This window comes from Ovis canadensis, chromosome 25 (genome assembly GCF_042477335.2).
Source record: "Ovis canadensis isolate MfBH-ARS-UI-01 breed Bighorn chromosome 25, ARS-UI_OviCan_v2, whole genome shotgun sequence".
NCBI classification, from domain to species: Eukaryota; Metazoa; Chordata; class Mammalia; order Artiodactyla; family Bovidae; genus Ovis; species Ovis canadensis.
Window position 1 is genome coordinate 20,664,508 of NC_091269.1, and position 12,048 is coordinate 20,676,555.

General features: G+C 71.6%; 6 non-coding genes across 6 annotated transcripts; all 6 read right to left on the minus strand.

The window, feature by feature from the left end:
- Positions 1-1,219: 1,219 nt before the first annotated feature.
- LOC138430582 (5S ribosomal RNA) lies at positions 1,220-1,338 on the minus strand. Its single transcript, XR_011253272.1, has one exon. It is a non-coding gene; the product is annotated as a 5S ribosomal RNA (ribosomal RNA).
- A 1,971-nt stretch (positions 1,339-3,309) lies between these two features.
- Positions 3,310-3,428, minus strand: LOC138430583 (5S ribosomal RNA). The gene has a single exon (XR_011253273.1). It is a non-coding gene; the product is annotated as a 5S ribosomal RNA (ribosomal RNA).
- A 1,965-nt stretch (positions 3,429-5,393) lies between these two features.
- LOC138430584 (5S ribosomal RNA) lies at positions 5,394-5,512 on the minus strand. The gene has a single exon (XR_011253274.1). It is a non-coding gene; the product is annotated as a 5S ribosomal RNA (ribosomal RNA).
- A 1,970-nt stretch (positions 5,513-7,482) lies between these two features.
- On the minus strand, positions 7,483-7,601 carry LOC138430673 (5S ribosomal RNA). Its single transcript, XR_011253350.1, has one exon. It is a non-coding gene; the product is annotated as a 5S ribosomal RNA (ribosomal RNA).
- Positions 7,602-9,567: 1,966 nt separating this feature from the next.
- On the minus strand, positions 9,568-9,686 carry LOC138430585 (5S ribosomal RNA). Its single transcript, XR_011253275.1, has one exon. It is a non-coding gene; the product is annotated as a 5S ribosomal RNA (ribosomal RNA).
- Positions 9,687-11,650: 1,964 nt separating this feature from the next.
- LOC138430674 (5S ribosomal RNA) lies at positions 11,651-11,769 on the minus strand. Its single transcript, XR_011253351.1, has one exon. It is a non-coding gene; the product is annotated as a 5S ribosomal RNA (ribosomal RNA).
- Between the last annotated feature and the right edge of the window lie 279 nt (positions 11,770-12,048).

A 12,048-nucleotide genomic window follows, 5' to 3' on the forward strand; every position in this document is an offset into this window, starting at 1 on the left:
GGCACCCACGCCAAGTGAGACAGCCGGCCGGCGCAAGCTCGTCAGCCAGGGCCACGGCCAGAGCACCCACCCGTGAGAGGCCGGGGCCAGAGGAAGGGACGGCAGGCCGGGGGTCAGGAGAGACAGAGACGCAAAGAGATGAAGGTTCAGAGACAGGCTCCCAAGACGGCGAGAGGGCAGATGCAGATGCAGACAGACAGACAGACACGAGCGCGCAGGCACACCCAGGGAGGGAGAGCCAGAGAGACGGAGACACAGAGCGACCGACCCACAGCGAGACGGAAAGCGGGAGACGGACAGGGCACAGGGGACGGCATCCCATCCGAGACGGACACTCTGGCACAGACCGTCACACACCGCAGAGAGCGGCCCGTGCGCAAGGGAGGGGGCGTGAGCCTTGGGCCCGGCGAGCCCCGGCTGGACGCGGTGCCCTGGGGCTGGCAATCACCCGTGGGGACCCCAAGACTTCCTCGCAGCCGAGGTCTCAAAGGTCCCCTTCGGCTTGGCTCCCTGAGGCGAGACCCAGCCCCCGCCCCCAGGCCAGAGGGTGAGTGTGGGAGAGAGTGTGCGTGTGAGTGTGTCGGTGGGCGACGGTGGTGGGGTCGGGTCGACTGGGGGGGCCGGGTGGATACCCACAGTGGAGGGGGGAGGGTGTGGCGGCCGGGGCTTTGGAAGCCTGTGCGGTCCTCTTGCTGTCTCTCTCTCTCCCTCTTTCTCCGTCTCCCTTACTTGTGGTTTCCGGCTCTTGACCTGTCTGGGCTGCGGGAGGTGTGCCTGTGTTTGGGGGGAGGGGGGCGGGCGTGAGGGTGTGTGTGTGTGTGTGTGTGTGTGTGTGTGTGTGTTGTGCGCCCGCGCCTGCGGGAGACCGCGAGGTTGCCTGCCAGGATGCGTCTGGGGGTGGGGCTGGGGCCCCGGCCCCGCCCAGAATTGCCTGAGGCCTGCCAAGGGAGCCCCAGACAGAGACCCCCGCGCCCCCGCCGCCGCCGTTCCTCTGGTTTCCTGGACGCCGAAAGCCGAGGGGCTCGCGGGCCGCGCGGAGGCAACCCAGGTCTGCAGCGGGAGTCGGGGCCCCGGCCAGCCAACCTGAGAGGGGCTGGAAGGCAGGCGGCGGCTCTGAGCGCGGTGGGGTGCCAGGGGCCAGCGGCTGGTGCGGCTTGCGGTGCGGCTGGGGCCGGGGGCTAAAGGAGAGGGGAGGCAGGGCAAAACAGAAACAACAAAAAGCCTACAGCACCCGGTATTCCCAGGCGGTCTCCCATCCAAGTACTAACCGGGCCCGACCCTGCTTAGCTTCCGAGATCAGACGAGATCGGGCGCGTTCAGGGTGGTATGGCCGTAGACGGAGGCGGCTGCCGCCAGGCGCCCTAAGAGCCCTGCGCTGCGCCTGCCTTTCGCTCTGACCTGCCGCCCGGGCCAGCCGGCGGCCGCAGCTCTCCAGCTCTCCACGGAGCGCGCGCTGCACTTGAGCTGCACCACCCGCGACCGGACTCCCGGCGGCCCGGTGGCCGGCACACGCCGCCCCGCGCCCCGCCCCCCCCCCCGTCCCCCCCCCCCCCCCCCCCCCCCCCCCCCCCCCCCCCCCGGCCAACACACCGCCGGCCCGGCCCGGGGGACCACAGGGCTTCCGGGACCGGGAGCAGCCAGCCGGGTGTGCCCGCCGGTGGGTGTAGCGGGGAGGGTGGAGTGAGGGGCGCCGAGGTCGTGGCGCTCTCCCACCCTGGGACCCTCCAGGCACCACCCGGCTCGGGGGCCGCCGCCCCTCCCCCAGCCCCTCGCCCACCTCCCCAAGGCGTTCGCTGCCCAGGGCCTCGGGGCCCGCTGGGGCCCGCGGTCCTCTGAGCCTCCTGCGGGCCTAGGCGCAGCCCAGCCGTGGCCCTGAGCGCCCATCCTGCCCGGCACCTGCGCGGTGCCCAAACCCACCTGCAGCCACCAGCGCCGGCGACCAGAGCTCGTCAGCCCCGCCCCTTCGCCCTACCGAGGCCCCCCCCTTGCCCCCACGCCGCCCTCCAAGCACCGGACCTTGCTGAGGGTGCAGACGAGCGACGTGCAGCCACACGGACAGGCACACAGACACACTCGCAGGCACCCACGCCAAGTGAGACAGCCGGCCGGCGCAAGCTCGTCAGCCAGGGCCACGGCCAGAGCACCCACCCGTGAGAGGCCGGGGCCAGAGGAAGGGACGGCAGGCCGGGGGTCAGGAGAGACAGAGACGCAAAGAGATGAAGGTTCAGAGACAGGCTCCCAAGACGGCGAGAGGGCAGATGCAGATGCAGATGCAGATGCAGACAGACAGACAGACACGAGCGCGCAGGCACACCCAGGGAGGGAGAGCCAGAGAGACGGAGACACAGAGCGACCGACCCACAGCGAGACGGAAAGCGGGAGACGGACAGGGCACAGGGGACGGCATCCCATCCGAGACGGACACTCTGGCACAGACCGTCACACACCGCAGAGAGCGGCCCGTGCGCAAGGGAGGGGGCGTGAGCCTTGGGCCCGGCGAGCCCCGGCTGGACGCGGTGCCCTGGGGCTGGCAATCACCCGTGGGGACCCCAAGACTTCCTCGCAGCCGAGGTCTCAAAGGTCCCCTTCGGCTTGGCTCCCTGAGGCGAGACCCAGCCCCCGCCCCCAGGCCAGAGGGTGAGTGTGGGAGAGAGTGTGCGTGTGAGTGTGTCGGTGGGCGACGGTGGTGGGGTCGGGTCGACTGGGGGGGCCGGGTGGATACCCACAGTGGAGGGGGGAGGGTGTGGCGGCCGGGGCTTTGGAAGCCTGTGCGGTCCTCTTGCTGTCTCTCTCTCTCCCTCTTTCTCCGTCTCCCTTACTTGTGGTTTCCGGCTCTTGACCTGTCTGGGCTGCGGGAGGTGTGCCTGTGTTTGGGGGGAGGGGGGCGGGCGTGAGGGTGTGTGTGTGTGTGTGTGTGTGTGTGTGTGTGTGTTGTGCGCCCGCGCCTGCGGGAGACCGCGAGGTTGCCTGCCAGGATGCGTCTGGGGGTGGGGCTGGGGCCCCGGCCCCGCCCAGAATTGCCTGAGGCCTGCCAAGGGAGCCCCAGACAGAGACCCCCGCGCCCCCGCCGCCGCCGTTCCTCTGGTTTCCTGGACGCCGAAAGCCGAGGGGCTCGCGGGCCGCGCGGAGGCAACCCAGGTCTGCAGCGGGAGTCGGGGCCCCGGCCAGCCAACCTGAGAGGGGCTGGAAGGCAGGCGGCGGCTCTGAGCGCGGTGGGGTGCCAGGGGCCAGCGGCTGGTGCGGCTTGCGGTGCGGCTGGGGCCGGGGGCTAAAGGAGAGGGGAGGCAGGGCAAAACAGAAACAACAAAAAGCCTACAGCACCCGGTATTCCCAGGCGGTCTCCCATCCAAGTACTAACCGGGCCCGACCCTGCTTAGCTTCCGAGATCAGACGAGATCGGGCGCGTTCAGGGTGGTATGGCCGTAGACGGAGGCGGCTGCCGCCAGGCGCCCTAAGAGCCCTGCGCTGCGCCTGCCTTTCGCTCTGACCTGCCGCCCGGGCCAGCCGGCGGCCGCAGCTCTCCAGCTCTCCACGGAGCGCGCGCTGCACTTGAGCTGCACCACCCGCGACCGGACTCCCGGCGGCCCGGTGGCCGGCACACGCCGCCCCGCGCCCCGCCCCCGCCCCCGTCCCCGCCCCCCCCCCCCCCCCCCCCCCCCCCCCGGCCAACACACCGCCGGCCCGGCCCGGGGGACCACAGGGCTTCCGGGACCGGGAGCAGCCGGCCGGGTGTGCCCGCCGGTGGGTGTAGCGGGGAGGGTGGAGTGAGGGGCGCCGAGGTCGTGGCGCTCTCCCACCCTGGGACCCTCCAGGCACCACCCGGCTCGGGGGCCGCCGCCCCTCCCCCAGCCCCTCGCCCACCTCCCCAAGGCGTTCGCTGCCCAGGGCCTCGGGGCTCGCTGGGGCCCGCGGTCCTCTGAGCCTCCTGCGTGCCTAGGCGCAGCCCAGCCGTGGCCCTGAGCGCCCATCCTGCCCGGCACCTGCGCGGTGCCCAAACCCACCTGCAGCCACCAGCGCCGGCGACCAGAGCTCGTCAGCCCCGCCCCTTCGCCCTACCGAGGCCCCCCCCTTGCCCCCACGCCGCCCTCCAAGCACCGGACCTTGCTGAGGGTGCAGACGAGCGACGTGCAGCCACACGGACAGGCACACAGACACACTCGCAGGCACCCACGCCAAGTGAGACAGCCGGCCGGCGCAAGCTCGTCAGCCAGGGCCACGGCCAGAGCACCCCCCCGTGAGAGGCCGGGGCCAGAGGAAGGGACGGCAGGCCGGGGGTCAGGAGAGACAGAGACGCAAAGAGATGAAGGTTCAGAGACAGGCTCCCAAGACGGCGAGAGGGCAGATGCAGATGCAGATGCAGATGCAGACAGACAGACAGACACGAGCGCGCAGGCACACCCAGGGAGGGAGAGCCAGAGAGACGGAGACACAGAGCGACCGACCCACAGCGAGACGGAAAGCGGGAGACGGACAGGGCACAGGGGACGGCATCCCATCCGAGACGGACACTCTGGCACAGACCGTCACACACCGCAGAGAGCGGCCCGTGCGCAAGGGAGGGGGCGTGAGCCTTGGGCCCGGCGAGCCCCGGCTGGACGCGGTGCCCTGGGGCTGGCAATCACCCGTGGGGACCCCCAAGACTTCCTCGCAGCCGAGGTCTCAAAGGTCCCCTTCGGCTTGGCTCCCTGAGGCGAGACCCAGCCCCCGCCCCCAGGCCAGAGGGTGAGTGTGGGAGAGAGTGTGCGTGTGAGTGTGTCGGTGGGCGACGGTGGGGTCGGGTCGACTGGGGGGGCCGGGTGGATACCCACAGTGGAGGGGGGAGGGTGTGGCGGCCGGGGCTTTGGAAGCCTGTGCGGTCCTCTTGCTGTCTCTCTCTCTCCCTCTTTCTCCGTCTCCCTTACTTGTGGTTTCCGGCTCTTGACCTGTCTGGGCTGCGGGAGGTGTGCCTGTGTTTGGGGGGAGGGGGGCGGGCGTGAGGGTGTGTGTGTGTGTGTGTGTGTGTGTGTGTGTGTGTGTTGTGCGCCCGCGCCTGCGGGAGACCGCGAGGTTGCCTGCCAGGATGCGTCTGGGGGTGGGGCTGGGGCCCCGGCCCCGCCCAGAATTGCCTGAGGCCTGCCAAGGGAGCCCCAGACAGAGACCCCCGCGCCCCCGCCGCCGCCGTTCCTCTGGTTTCCTGGACGCCGAAAGCCGAGGGGCTCGCGGGCCGCGCGGAGGCAACCCAGGTCTGCAGCGGGAGTCGGGGCCCCGGCCAGCCAACCTGAGAGGGGCTGGAAGGCAGGCGGCGGCTCTGAGCGCGGTGGGGTGCCAGGGGCCAGCGGCTGGTGCGGCTTGCGGTGCGGCTGGGGCCGGGGGCTAAAGGAGAGGGGAGGCAGGGCAAAACAGAAACAACAAAAAGCCTACAGCACCCGGTATTCCCAGGCGGTCTCCCATCCAAGTACTAACCGGGCCCGACCCTGCTTAGCTTCCGAGATCAGACGAGATCGGGCGCGTTCAGGGTGGTATGGCCGTAGACGGAGGCGGCTGCCGCCAGGGGCCCTAAGAGCCCTGCGCTGCGCCTGCCTTTCGCTCTGACCTGCCGCCCGGGCCAGCCGGCGGCCGCAGCTCTCCAGCTCTCCACGGAGCGCGCGCTGCACTTGAGCTGCACCACCCGCGACCGGACTCCCGGCGGCCCGGTGGCCGGCACACGCCGCCCCGCCCCCCCCCCCCCCCCCCCCGCCCCCCCCCCCCCCCCCCCCCCCCCCCCCCCCGGCCAACACACCGCCGGCCCGGCCCGGGGGACCACAGGGCTTCCGGGACCGGGAGCAGCCGGCCGGGTGTGCCCGCCGGTGGGTGTAGCGGGGAGGGTGGAGTGAGGGGCGCCGAGGTCGTGGCGCTCTCCCACCCTGGGACCCTCCAGGCACCACCCGGCTCGGGGGCCGCCGCCCCTCCCCCAGCCCCTCGCCCACCTCCCCAAGGCGTTCGCTGCCCAGGGCCTCGGGGCCCGCTGGGGCCCGCGGTCCTCTGAGCCTCCTGCGGGCCTAGGCGCAGCCCAGCCGTGGCCCTGAGCGCCCATCCTGCCCGGCACCTGCGCGGTGCCCAAACCCACCTGCAGCCACCAGCGCCGGCGACCAGAGCTCGTCAGCCCCGCCCCTTCGCCCTACCGAGGCCCCCCCCTTGCCCCCACGCCGCCCTCCAAGCACCGGACCTTGCTGAGGGTGCAGACGAGCGACGTGCAGCCACACGGACAGGCACACAGACACACTCGCAGGCACCCACGCCAAGTGAGACAGCCGGCCGGCGCAAGCTCGTCAGCCAGGGCCACGGCCAGAGCACCCACCCGTGAGAGGCCGGGGCCAGAGGAAGGGACGGCAGGCCGGGGGTCAGGAGAGACAGAGACGCAAAGAGATGAAGGTTCAGAGACAGGCTCCCAAGACGGCGAGAGGGCAGATGCAGATGCAGATGCAGATGCAGACAGACAGACAGACACGAGCGCGCAGGCACACCCAGGGAGGGAGAGCCAGAGAGACGGAGACACAGAGCGACCGACCCACAGCGAGAAGGAAAGCGGGAGACGGACAGGGCACAGGGGACGGCATCCCATCCGAGACGGACACTCTGGCACAGACCGTCACACACCGCAGAGAGCGGCCCGCGCGCAAGGGAGGGGGCGTGAGCCTTGGGCCCGGCGAGCCCCGGCTGGACGCGGTGCCCTGGGGCTGGCAATCACCCGTGGGGACCCCAAGACTTCCTCGCAGCCGAGGTCTCAAAGGTCCCCTTCGGCTTGGCTCCCTGAGGCGAGACCCAGCCCCCGCCCCCAGGCCAGAGGGTGAGTGTGGGAGAGAGTGTGCGTGTGAGTGTGTCGGTGGGCGACGGTGGGGTCGGGTCGACTGGGGGGGCCGGGTGGATACCCACAGTGGAGGGGGGAGGGTGTGGCGGCCGGGGCTTTGGAAGCCTGTGCGGTCCTCTTGCTGTCTCTCTCTCTCCCTCTTTCTCCGTCTCCCTTACTTGTGGTTTCCGGCTCTTGACCTGTCTGGGCTGCGGGAGGTGTGCCTGTGTTTGGGGGGAGGGGGGCGGGCGTGAGGGTGTGGGTGTGTGTGTGTGTGTGTGTGTGTGTGTGTGTGTGTGTTGTGCGCCCGCGCCTGCGGGAGACCGCGAGGTTGCCTGCCAGGATGCGTCTGGGGGTGGGGCTGGGGCCCCGGCCCCGCCCAGAATTGCCTGAGGCCTGCCAAGGGAGCCCCAGACAGAGACCCCCGCGCCCCCGCCGCCGCCGTTCCTCTGGTTTCCTGGCCGCCGAAAGCCGAGGGGCTCGCGGGCCGCGCGGAGGCAACCCAGGTCTGCAGCGGGAGTCGGGGCCCCGGCCAGCCAACCTGAGAGGGGCTGGAAGGCAGGCGGCGGCTCTGAGCGCGGTGGGGTGCCAGGGGCCAGCGGCTGGTGCGGCTTGCGGTGCGGCTGGGGCCGGGGGCTAAAGGAGAGGGGAGGCAGGGCAAAACAGAAACAACAAAAAGCCTACAGCACCCGGTATTCCCAGGCGGTCTCCCATCCAAGTACTAACCGGGCCCGACCCTGCTTAGCTTCCGAGATCAGACGAGATCGGGCGCATTCAGGGTGGTATGGCCGTAGACGGAGGCGGCTGCCGCCAGGGGCCCTAAGAGCCCTGCGCTGCGCCTGCCTTTCGCTCTGAACTGCCGCCCGGGCCAGCCGGCGGCCGCAGCTCTCCAGCTCTCCACGGAGCGCGCGCTGCACTTGAGCTGCACCACCCGCGACCGGACTCCCGGCGGCCCGGTGGCCGGCACACGCCGCCCCGCCCCCCGGCCCCGCCCACGTCCCCGCCCCCCCCCCCCCCCGGCCAACACACCGCCGGCCCGGCCCGGGGGACCACAGGGCTTCCGGGACCGGGAGCAGCCGGCCGGGTGTGCCCGCCGGTGGGTGTAGCGGGGAGGGTGGAGTGAGGGGCGCCGAGGTCGTGGCGCTCTCCCACCCTGGGACCCTCCAGGCACCACCCGGCTCGGGGGCCGCCGCCCCTCCCCCAGCCCCTCGCCCACCTCCCCAAGGCGTTCGCTGCCCAGGGCCTCGGGGCTCGCTGGGGCCCGCGGTCCTCTGAGCCTCCTGCGTGCCTAGGCGCAGCCCAGCCGTGGCCCTGAGCGCCCATCCTGCCCGGCACCTGCGCGGTGCCCAAACCCACCTGCAGCCACCAGCGCCGGCGACCAGAGCTCGTCAGCCCCACCCCTTCGCCCTACCGAGGCCCCCCCCTTGCCCCCACGCCGCCCTCCAAGCACCGGACCTTGCTGAGGGTGCAGACGAGCGACGTGCAGCCACACGGACAGGCACACAGACACACTCGCAGGCACCCACGCCAAGTGAGACAGCCGGCCGGCGCAAGCTCGTCAGCCAGGGCCACGGCCAGAGCACCCCCCCGTGAGAGGCCGGGGCCAGAGGAAGGGACGGCAGGCCGGGGGTCAGGAGAGACAGAGACGCAAAGAGATGAAGGTTCAGAGACAGGCTCCCAAGACGGCGAGAGGGCAGATGCTGATGCAGATGCAGATGCAGATGCAGACAGACAGACAGACACGAGCGCGCAGGCACACCCAGGGAGGGAGAGCCAGAGAGACGGAGACACAGAGCGACCGACCCACAGCGAGACGGAAAGCGGGAGACGGACAGGGCACAGGGGACGGCATCCCATCCGAGACGGACACTCTGGCACAGACCGTCACACACCGCAGAGAGCGGCCCGTGCGCAAGGGAGGGGGCGTGAGCCTTGGGCCCGGCGAGCCCCGGCTGGACGCGGTGCCCTGGGGCTGGCAATCACCCGTGGGGACCCCAAGACTTCCTCGCAGCCGAGGTCTCAAAGGTCCCCTTCGGCTTGGCTCCCTGAGGCGAGACCCAGCCCCCGCCCCCAGGCCAGAGGGTGAGTGTGGGAGAGAGTGTGCGTGTGAGTGTGTCGGTGGGCGACGGTGGTGGGGTCGGGTCGACTGGGGGGGCCGGGTGGATACCCACAGTGGAGGGGGGAGGGTGTGGCGGCCGGGGCTTTGGAAGCCTGTGCGGTCCTCTTGCTGTCTCTCTCTCTCCCTCTTTCTCCGTCTCCCTTACTTGTGGTTTCCGGCTCTTGACCTGTCTGGGCTGCGGGAGGTGTGCCTGTGTTTGGGGGGAGGGGGGCGGGCGTGAGGGTGTGTGTGTGTGTGTGGGTGTGTGTGTGTGTGTGTGTGTGTGTTGTGCGCCCGCGCCTTCGGGAGACCGCGAGGTTGCCTGCCAGGATGCGTCTGGGGGTGGGGCTGGGGCCCCGGCCCCGCCCAGAATTGCCTGAGGCCTGCCAAGGGAGCCCCAGACAGAGACCCCCGCGCCCCCGCCGCCGCCGTTCCTCTGGTTTCCTGGACGCCGAAAGCCGAGGGGCTCGCGGGCCGCGCGGAGGCAACCCAGGTCTGCAGCGGGAGTCGGGGCCCCGGCCAGCCAACCTGAGAGGGGCTGGAAGGCAGGCGGCGGCTCTGAGCGCGGTGGGGTGCCAGGGGCCAGCGGCTGGTGCGGCTTGCGGTGCGGCTGGGGCCGGGGGCTAAAGGAGAGGGGAGGCAGGGCAAAACAGAAACAACAAAAAGCCTACAGCACCCGGTATTCCCAGGCGGTCTCCCATCCAAGTACTAACCGGGCCCGACCCTGCTTAGCTTCCGAGATCAGACGAGATCGGGCGCGTTCAGGGTGGTATGGCCGTAGACGGAGGCGGCTGCCGCCAGGCGCCCTAAGAGCCCTGCGCTGCGCCTGCCTTTCGCTCTGACCTGCCGCCCGGGCCAGCCGGCGGCCGCAGCTCTCCAGCTCTCCACGGAGCGCGCGCTGCACTTGAGCTGCACCACCCGCGACCGGACTCCCGGCGGCCCGGTGGCCGGCACACGCCGCCCCGCCCCCCCCCCCCCCCCCCCCCCGCCCCCCCCCCCCCCCCCCCCCCCCCCGGCCAACACACCGCCGGCCCGGCCCGGGGGACCACAGGGCTTCCGGGACCGGGAGCAGCCGGCCGGGTGTGCCCGCCGGTGGGTGTAGCGGGGAGGGTGGAGTGAGGGGCGCCGAGGTCGTGGCGCTCTCCCACCCTGGGACCCTCCAGGCACCACCCGGCTCGGGGGCCGCCGCCCCTCCCCCAGCCCCTCGCCCACCTCCCCAAGGCGTTCGCTGCCCAGGGCCTCGGGGCCCGCTGGGGCCCGCGGTCCTCTGAGCCTCCTGCGGGCCTAGGCGCAGCCCAGCCGTGGCCCTGAGCGCCCATCCTGCCCGGCACCTGCGCGGTGCCCAAACCCACCTGCAGCCACCAGCGCCGGCGACCAGAGCTCGTCAGCCCCGCCCCTTCGCCCTACCGAGGCCCCCCCCTTGCCCCCACGCCGCCCTCCAAGCACCGGACCTTGCTGAGGGTGCAGACGAGCGACGTGCAGCCACACGGACAGGCACACAGACACACTCGCAGGCACCCACGCCAAGTGAGACAGCCGGCCGGCGCAAGCTCGTCAGCCAGGGCCACGGCCAGAGCACCCACCCGTGAGAGGCCGGGGCCAGAGGAAGGGACGGCAGGCCGGGGGTCAGGAGAGACAGAGACGCAAAGAGATGAAGGTTCAGAGACAGGCTCCCAAGACGGCGAGAGGGCAGATGCAGATGCAGATGCAGATGCAGACAGACAGACAGACACGAGCGCGCAGGCACACCCAGGGAGGGAGAGCCAGAGAGACGGAGACACAGAGCGACCGACCCACAGCGAGACGGAAAGCGGGAGACGGACAGGGCACAGGGGACGGCATCCCATCCGAGACGGACACTCTGGCACAGACCGTCACACACCGCAGAGAGCGGCCCGCGCGCAAGGGAGGGGGCGTGAGCCTTGGGCCCGGCGAGCCCCGGCTGGACGCGGTGCCCTGGGGCTGGCAATCACCCGTGGGGACCCCAAGACTTCCTCGCAGCCGAGGTCTCAAAGGTCCCCTTCGGCTTGGCTCCCTGAGGCGAGACCCAGCCCCCGCCCCCAGGCCAGAGGGTGAGTGTGGGAGAGAGTGTGCGTGTGAGTGTGTCGGTGGGCGACGGTGGGGTCGGGTCGACTGGGGGGGCCGGGTGGATACCCACAGTGGAGGGGGGAGGGTGTGGCGGCCGGGGCTTTGGAAGCCTGTGCGGTCCTCTTGCTGTCTCTCTCTCTCCCTCTTTCTCCGTCTCCCTTACTTGTGGTTTCCGGCTCTTGACCTGTCTGGGCTGCGGGAGGTGTGCCTGTGTTTGGGGGGAGGGGGGCGGGCGTGAGGGTGTGTGTGTGTGTGTGTGTGTGTGTGTGTGTGTGTGTGTGTTGTGCGCCCGCGCCTGCGGGAGACCGCGAGGTTGCCTGCCAGGATGCGTCTGGGGGTGGGGCTGGGGCCCCGGCCCCGCCCAGAATTGCCTGAGGCCTGCCAAGGGAGCCCCAGACAGAGACCCCCGCGCCCCCGCCGCCGCCGTTCCTCTGGTTTCCTGGACGCCGAAAGCCGAGGGGCTCGCGGGCCGCGCGGAGGCAACCCAGGTCTGCAGCGGGAGTCGGGGCCCCGGCCAGCCAACCTGAGAGGGGCTGGAAGGCAGGCGGCGGCTCTGAGCGCGGTGGGGTGCCAGGGGCCAGCGGCTGGTGCGGCTTGCGGTGCGGCTGGGGCCGGGGGCTAAAGGAGAGGGGAGGCAGGGCAAAACAGAAACAACAAAAAGCCTACAGCACCCGGTATTCCCAGGCGGTCTCCCATCCAAGTACTAACCGGGCCCGACCCTGCTTAGCTTCCGAGATCAGACGAGATCGGGCGCATTCAGGGTGGTATGGCCGTAGACGGAGGCGGCTGCCGCCAGGCGCCCTAAGAGCCCTGCGCTGCGCCTGCCTTTCGCTCTGAACTGCCGCCCGGGCCAGCCGGCGGCCGCAGCTCTCCAGCTCTCCACGGAGCGCGCGCTGCACTTGAGCTGCACCACCCGCGACCGGACTCCCGGCGGCCCGGTGGCCGGCACACGCCGCCCCGCGCCCCGCCCCCGCCCCCCCCCCGCCCCCCCCCCCCCCCCCCCCCCCCCCGGCCAACACACCGCCGGCCCGGCCCGGGGGACCACAGGGCTTCCGGG